This window comes from Rhinolophus sinicus, chromosome 14, assembly GCF_057876585.1.
Source record: "Rhinolophus sinicus isolate RSI-liver-muscle chromosome 14, RSI-T2T, whole genome shotgun sequence".
NCBI classification, from domain to species: Eukaryota; Metazoa; Chordata; class Mammalia; order Chiroptera; family Rhinolophidae; genus Rhinolophus; species Rhinolophus sinicus.
Genome location: NC_142514.1, coordinates 167,643,675 through 167,652,263, shown reverse-complemented (window position 1 = coordinate 167,652,263; position 8,589 = coordinate 167,643,675). Strand labels below are relative to the sequence as shown.

The 8,589-nt window shown below is 36.9% G+C and overlaps 1 pseudogene; it reads right to left on the bottom strand.

Annotated features, from left to right (window-relative positions):
- Nucleotides 1–566: 566 nt before the first annotated feature.
- LOC109450811 (proteasome subunit alpha type-2 pseudogene) lies at nucleotides 567–1,275 on the bottom strand (annotated as a pseudogene).
- Nucleotides 1,276–8,589: the final 7,314 nt, after the last annotated feature.

Below are 8,589 nucleotides of genomic sequence, written 5' to 3'. Positions count from 1 at the left end.
CTAACTAATGGGGTTGTTTTATAATATCAGCAACAACTTCCATTAGCATAAACTCTCAATATGCTGAAAAGACAATGTAACAGTTACCACATTCCTGCTCTAAAAATGATATAGAATTTCTGCAGATAGATGTTTTCCTTAGACATTATGGAGTCTGCGTCTTTATTTCACCCATGAGAAACTTAGCTCCAGGAAATAAAACTGCACTGCAGTCTGGGGATATGAAGATAAATACAACTAAGTGTTGTCCTCAAATAGTTGCTTTGGCCAGATTTTCAGCAATTACCCAGGATCTTCCCCACTACATTCCCTAAATGTTTCTATCTAACTTTCCATTTCTTGACTCTTGTTTCTGTCTCCCCTTTGCAGTTCTACTCATTCTCTTTGCACTTTCGGGAGAGGGGGTTGAGAATTTAACAGCTTATTATGATTGATAAGTGTCATTTTAAAATCATTCATCCATTAAACCATGTAGAAATGAGTATGCAAAAAGTCTGCAAAACAAAACATACTCTAAACATGTTTAGGTATAGAGGTTACCTGAAATTCTGGATTTTCCTGTCACTTCATTATTATGCAATGGCAGCCAAGTAATCCTTAACTTCAGTTGGAGTTAGCCTCCTAAATCCAGCTTCATTGCAGATTCCAACTTCTATGCTGTCTTCTGTCATTTTCCCTTCAAAGCTGTCCATCAGGGTCAATATGGCTATATGAATGGCATCTTCAAGTTCTAGATCTTCATTGTATCTTTTCTCAAGGAAAGCTTTCCCATTCACATTGGTCTTTCCCATTGTTGTTACTTTCTAGGCAAAGTAAGCTCCAGATGGCTCTGACTGAAATAAATATGGGCATCCCTCATTCCAACCACAAATTAGTAAAGAAACTCCAAATGGACAAACACCATCTGACTGGGTATATTATTGCTTCACAGAAGTTACTCTCTGTACCAGCTGAGATGTGGGAATGGGTTATTGGTAAACAAGATAGTATTGCTGAGCCAGTTTTCAAGCTCTGTGCACAAGCACTCTGTAATCTGGGCCCATGCCATTACCATACACCTATATGTTTGGTAATTGGTCCCACTTTGTGTATACTTCGCTCATCGTACAGAATGGATTTCTTTTTCTTCTCAGGTGCTAATACCACACCATTTGAAGCTTTAATTCCCACTGAAGGGACTTCTCCAGATACAGCAGCCAAAGCATGTTCAATCTGGACAAGTTTATCAGACGGGCTCAATGTAGTCAGCGAAAAGCTGTAACCGTGCTCTGCCATCTTTAGCCAGAGAGCCAAAGCACAACCACATTCTCTTTGAACTTTTGACTGATCTTGAATTCATTGACTTATCCTTTCAATATACACAAAGCAATTTAGCTCAGACTCATATTTGTCTGGAAATAAATAATAGAATAAATTATCTAAGCTTTGGGCCCATCTTACTCACAGATACAGAAAGAGGCTATTTACGTATGATAGTGTGACACATGAGACCCTGTAAAAATATCTCCTTCCCCCAGTACCTAAAAGTCTCATGTTAAAGATTCACTTTATAAATTTATCTTAATCATCACTCTATTTTAAGAATATGTCTAAATTTAGGTAATCCCAATGTGCATTTAGCCAGTAATACATTCAGGCACAACCTCGTGGGGAACAAATTTTACCATTTCTAGACTGTTGTTTCATTTTCACAATTGTATGCATACATCTAAAAATACTTCAGTCATTGATTTAACTACAGAGTTCTGAATTTCGATAAACAATAAATAGAGTACAACTGTATGCCAAATATTGCATGGAACATACTTATACTAAAAATATTACTATAGTTATATGCCAATGATTGACCCCTTCTCAATTTTGAATCCAAGTAATTACTAATATCTTCATTCTGGTTTTCCTAAGAAAGTAAAAGAAGTTTGGCTCCAGATGAACAAATATGGGAAAACAGTACCCCAGCACAAAGCTTTTGCTATAATTCTATCTCAAGGGTTCCCGGAAAGCCTCTGAAAATATATGGGTCATTGAGGATATCTTTGGCTGCAAGAAACAGAAAATGTAGACTCAGACTGGCTTAAATAATAAGGAAATACCAGAAAGTCTAGGACTGGAAGCCTAGAAACATAGCGATGCCATAAAACCCAGGTTCTCTCTACCACTCTTTCAGCTCTCTGCAGTGTCGGCTTCCTCTAAGGGCTGCTTCCCCTCATTATGCCAACAGGGCTGCCAGTGACTATTGGAACTGCATACATCCCTGTATACATGCTGCAAGAGATAAAGAAAAGCTTCTCCCTCTGATTAGGCCAGCTCAAAACATCCCTTCACCGTTGGACTAGTAACTGTCATCATGAGAATACCATGTGCTTATCAGCTTAGAAATCAGGGTTCCTCCTGGGTCTGGAAAGGGGATGGAGATATAGACAAAAATGGGATTCAACAGCAATTGGGAGTATGAATGCTGAACAGACACCCAACAGGGCCCACTAACAGCTATCACTGGTTCTTTAATATTTTTGTTCAAATATGCCATTAATTTTATGAAAAAGCTTCCTTTATTGTGTCAATAAGATTGTGAAGCAACTCTTGTTTGCCAAATCCCAGTGAAGCAAACAAGATAAATTAAATCTGCCTTAGGAAAAATATACTAATATCTAGATTCAAAATATAAGGAAACATTTCAATAATTTAATACAAATGAATTTCCCTTTTTATCTAGGACTTAGAAACATGGGCAAGTTTAAAGTCATTCCTGAATCTTCCTTTTCTAAAGGATAATAATAATAATAATAATAATAATAATAATAATAATCACACATTAAATTTGAATAGATTCTTGTTAGAAATATTTCTCTATTATTAACATTTGGGTCTCATGATAACCTAGAGTCAGGACAGGTATTATCAGCCTCATTTTTTGGACAAGGAAACTGAGCCCCACCCTGATCAAGGGATCTGCCCAAGGTCACATTCAGTTACACTGAAAAACGGAACAAGAGTGCAGTTGTTTTTGTCACATCTTCTTGCTGCATGCAGTGGAGACTGTTGCCTGCTTTCATACTGGCACAAGAGCTCTGGTCTGTATATAACTGCTGGCCTCAGTATGGCAATGGAGAATGAAGTATTTGGGGAACAGGGTTATTTTTAGAAATCCTGCTACATTTGAATTAAAAATCATTGTGTGACATTTTCAGCATCCTTAATAGGAATGGACAAGAATCAAGTCCATACCTGTGTAAAGGAACACTACACAGTTTTTATGGCCAAGACTCTTCTTTTCATCCACTGCCACTATATCAGAAATGTTTTTATTACAGAGACAGATACACACACATGTGCGCACACGTGCACACACACACACACACACACACACACACACACCTCAAAATAAACTCTGAACTGGTTTAAGCGGAAAAGGAAATGCACTAGCTCACAAAACTTAAAAGTCTAAGGCATCTCAACTTCAGAGACAAAGAAACTCACCAGTACCTGATACCTCTTCATCTCCCAGTTCTGCTTCCCTACGCACGACTTCACTCTCAGGCTGGTGATGGTAGCCGCCATCTTTTCCAGAACAAAACCTCTGAGTATCAAATCCAGCACAAAGGTGAGTGTAGTTCTCTACCAACGTTCCCAGAAATGTCTCCTCGTGCCCCATTGGCTCTGACAGGGCGACATGCCATTCTCTAAAAGCAGTCACTATGACGAGAATACAGATCTCTGGTCAGCCATGATGGAGTGAAATGACTACCCACGGGGCAGGGGTGCAGTCAACTTCATCCAAAGCAACTAGATTAATAGTGAAGAAATAGATTAATAGTGGTTGCCTAGAAGGAAAACAAAGTCCTGTTTAAGAAAAAGGGTGATTAGATGAAAGGAGACAGAATTCAATGCATCTACTACACTCATTAGCAAAAACAAGAATTTATTCAGCATCATGAGAAATTAGTCTTTGTACCAGTGCCTAAGTAGTGTCTTTCCCTAAGCCTTTTAAGAAACTGCATTATCCAACTTGATTATTCACTGTTAGGCAATATTTGCACAGGCAATCTAGCCCAGGAACAATAAGGCACAAACCCTGACATTTGAGGTTATATTTGTATTCAGAGAAACAGACTAATATATATTGTCATTCTTATCTGACAGCTTAAGAATAATTAACTGGCTGGAGGAGACAAAGAGAGAAGATGATGAAGCTTCCTTGCTTTTTAAAGGTTATCAGTATGAAACAGAAAAGGGTCTTCGTTGCTGCTGAGGGTCAGAAGCATTTGTCTATGAAGCTGAAATGATCTCACTAATGGTAGAAAATCTGATCGTGGGGAGTTTGTAGAAGAGCTCAAGCAGAATGGAAACTCAAAAGCAGTCAAAATCAAGCCAAAAAAAACTTTCAGAGCTGGTCATCACTTAAGATGTTGTTCTGAGAAGTTACTTGGTCCTTTAGCAGAACTAACCAGCTCCATGTTAAATGACATGGTCACAACGTCACTGGTACCCATCACGTCTGGAACTTTGCAAATGGCCTTCACTGTGGAGATGTTTCAAGTACCCTCAAATGAGCATTATTCAGTCCATTTTCCAAATGAGTCTAGCTTTTATCCTGCTGGGTAAAATGGTTTCTGTTTCTCCCTCTCCTTCACCCTCTCTTTCTACCACAATAGAAGGAAAGGAAGAATGAGTCCCTACCCTCTGAGGTTTCAGGCTCTGGGCTAGAAATTGAAGCAAGGGAAAGAGAAAGAAATTCTCAAATAGACACTATTTACAATAGTATAAAAAGAACCAAGTGCCAAGGACTATCTCTAACTAGAGATGTGCTACACTTCTACACAGAAAATTACCAATATTATTAAGAGAAATTTAATAAACTCTTAAATAAATCTAGGGATATTCCAAGCTCATGGATTGTATGACTCAATATCATAAATTTGGCAATTCTCCACATATTGATCTGTAACTTTAATGCAACTATATCAAAATCTAAACCTAAACCTCAGCAGCTTTATTTTTAGGAAATTTGCAATTTAACTTTTAAGTTTACATAGAACACAAAGGGCCAAGAATAGCCAAGATAGTGACAGAAAGGAAGTACACAATTGGAAAATTTATACTACCAGATATTACCACATCGCACCATAACATAAAAAGGCTACAGTAATTAACAGTTTAGTATAGGTACAAGCATAGGAAAATAGAATAATGGAACAAAACATGGAAACCTGCCCTCTGTTTACAATCTCTCAATTTATCACAAAAATAACATCAAAATTCGATAAGCTGGTCTTTTCAATAAATGATGTTAGGTCAGTTGGGTATCCATAAAGAAAAACAAATGAAGCTAGAATCATAATTCACACCATACAAAAAAGTCAACTGCAGCTAGATTGTAAATGTAAATGTGAAAGATAAAATAATACATCTTTAAAAACAAAGGACAGTATCTTCACAACATTGAGGTAAACAGGACAAAAATGCACTAAACATAAGGAAGAAATTAATTGCATGCTATTTAAATAAAGAAATTCTACTTATCAAGAAACACCATTAAGACAGTGAAAAGGCAAGCCACAAAGTGGGAAAAAATATTATATATACATATATATACATATAGACTCTTTCTCTCTGCCTCTCACTCTTTCTCTCCCTCTCTCTCTCTCTATATATATATGTGTGTGTGTGTGTGTGTAAAATATATATAAAATATATAAAATATATAAAGTATATATTTTATATATTTTTGATACATATTATAATATATGTATACTATATATTATAAAATAGATATAATATGAAATAGATATGTTACATATAAAATATATATTATATATTATATATAATATACTCATATATTATATATATTACATATATAATTATATATATGTGTATATATATGTGGACTCACATCCACAATATACAGACGGTGCCAAAAAAATGTATACATATTTTAAGAAAGGAAAACTGTACTAAAATTGTAATATTCAATACATACCAATAACAAAAAATAAATACAGGTCACATTTGACTTCTGCAATTGCAAGAGGTGTTCAAAGTAGTTACCATCAGCGTCTGGACACTTCTGATTACAGCGAACTACTGCTTGAACAACAATGACCAAAGTACCCACTTTTATACATTTTTGGCACCTCTGGTATAAAGAATATTCGCAAGAAAGAGACAGATAACCCAAAAGAAAAGTGGGCAAAATAACTGAACAGACACTTCACAAAAGATGTCCAAATGGCCAGGATACATATGAAGATATGCTCAACTTCATTAGTCACTGAAAAGTGCAAATTAAAACAATATGGATAAAATGAAAAACACCAAAAATGCCAAGTGTTCATGAGGGTATGGAGTGTCCAGAACGCTCATACACTGCTAGTGAGATGATACATGGATACAATCAGTTTTAAAAAAAAGAAAAAACCTGACTGTACCCACTACATCTGAATGTGTGCATATCCTGTGCTGCAGTAATTCCACCCCCAGATAGCCAACAAAAATGAATACATATACTAAGCAAAGATATGGACAAGCATAAGAGCATGATTCATAACTGCCAAAAACTAGAAATTCCCCAAATACACATCAATAGCAGATTTCATACAACAGAAAACTATATCATGGCATTAATTGTTAACTATTATGTTTTTTGGGGATAGTGATGACTGACAGGAAGTATAAGGGGGGCAGGGTTCTGGGATGTCAGTAAAAGATGTACTTTGGATGTGGGTGCTGTTACATCTATCTGTTCACTTGGTGAAAATTCATTGAGTTATTCATTTACGGTCTATGTACTTTCCATACATATGCTATGTTTCATAAAGCAGTTTTAAAGACTGAGTATAAAAGAGGGAAAGAATGGAAAGGGAGAAGTACTTGCAAATGCTCAGAAAATAAGAAATGAAACAAGTCCAATGTGGGTCAGTATTTTCTTCCAACTGGACATGACTTCACGTGACATGCCAAACAGAGAGCAGTCCCATCCTGAGGCAGTTCAAACATCAGTACCAAATAGGGTTACCAGGAGGGAATTCCCACCCAGTCTCAGGAATTTTTTTCACTTTCCCATTCCCGAATCCCAAGAAAAGTTGGTCAGGAAATCAGGAAAATCAGCTCCTTGAACCCAGTAATACCCACAATAGGAAATAAACGTACTACTCACAATGCATCTCTTAGACATTCTTCCTATTTATCACTAGGGTTTCCAGGTGGGAATTCCTGCCCATTCTCGGGAATTTTTTCACTTTTCCATTCCTGAATCCCAAGAAAATTTGGTCAGGAAATCGGGAAAATTGGCTCCTTGAACCCAGGTGGTTGGTAGTATTGGCCATCACTTTGTGGAAATGATTCATCATGGAGAACAGAAAACAGTTTATCTCTTGGGAAAAATTCCTGAGAATGGGTGGGAATTCCCACCTGGAAATCCTACTACCAAACTATGATGATGCCCACAGATGCAAAATTCCATCATTCCCTCTCTCAGGGTTTAAGGAAGACACAAGGAAATGATTTCCCATTCTGCCAACACACCGTTTTCGGTTCATCAGGGCCTACCTACACCCATGACCTCAGTGACCTTAGCCAGTCTCATGGTTTCAAATGATGATGACTCCAGCTCAGTTGTATAAACCCAACTCAGAGCTCGCCACTGAACTTCACACTTATACAGTTTTAATCATACAAAAGTGTCTTTTTTATAGGTCAAAATGGGTGATTTCATGAAGTTGAACTTATAAATCAACTGACTGATTTATATTTATACTAAGCACTTCTAATATAACTCATCTAAAGCCACATCTTCCCCTCCTGCATCTTCCAATTTTAATACACAGCAACCTCATCCTTCCTTTGCTGTGACCAAAAATCTTGGAGCCATCACTGACTCCTCTCCTAAAACCATATACCCAGTCCATCAACAAATCATCCCTGGCAGGCCGACCTTTAAACACTATGCAGAATCAGACTTCTGCTACCTCACTGGTCTAAGCCACCATCAGTGATTGGATGATTTTGCAATAGTTCTCAATGCATGCTCCCTCGTCCCTCGTCCCTCATCCTACCTTCCCAAATTGAGTTCATCCCAGCAGCCAGAGTCGTCCTTTAAAATGTCAGACATTAAAATCAAAAACCTCTCTACAACAAAAGCAGCATAAACAGAGGAAACAGCCACAGACTAGAAGACACTTGTGGTGTGTGTGTTTGTGTGTGTTTGTGTTTATTTCTGAAAGGATTAGTAGCCAAGATACCTAAACACCTTACAAAACAAGTAAAATTTACAATGGATACAATTAGAGAATGCTATGCCTAGTTTAGTTTTTAAAGGAAGGCATTGGCTCAGGATGTATCTATCTGATTTAGGAGCAATTCTTAGATAAAGGCCCGCAAGCTTAACTACACGTCAATAATGTGATCTGGTTTACAAAACAAGAAGTAGATGCAAACTTCAGTCACTGAAAGAAAAGAACATTGTTCGAAACTTATGCTGTCCAGATTATAGCCAGAGTATTGAATTTTTCATAATTAGCAAATAGTCATGCAACATTAAAAAAAAAAAAAAAAAAAAAGGTAAATCATTCTTCTGCTTGAAATCCTCCA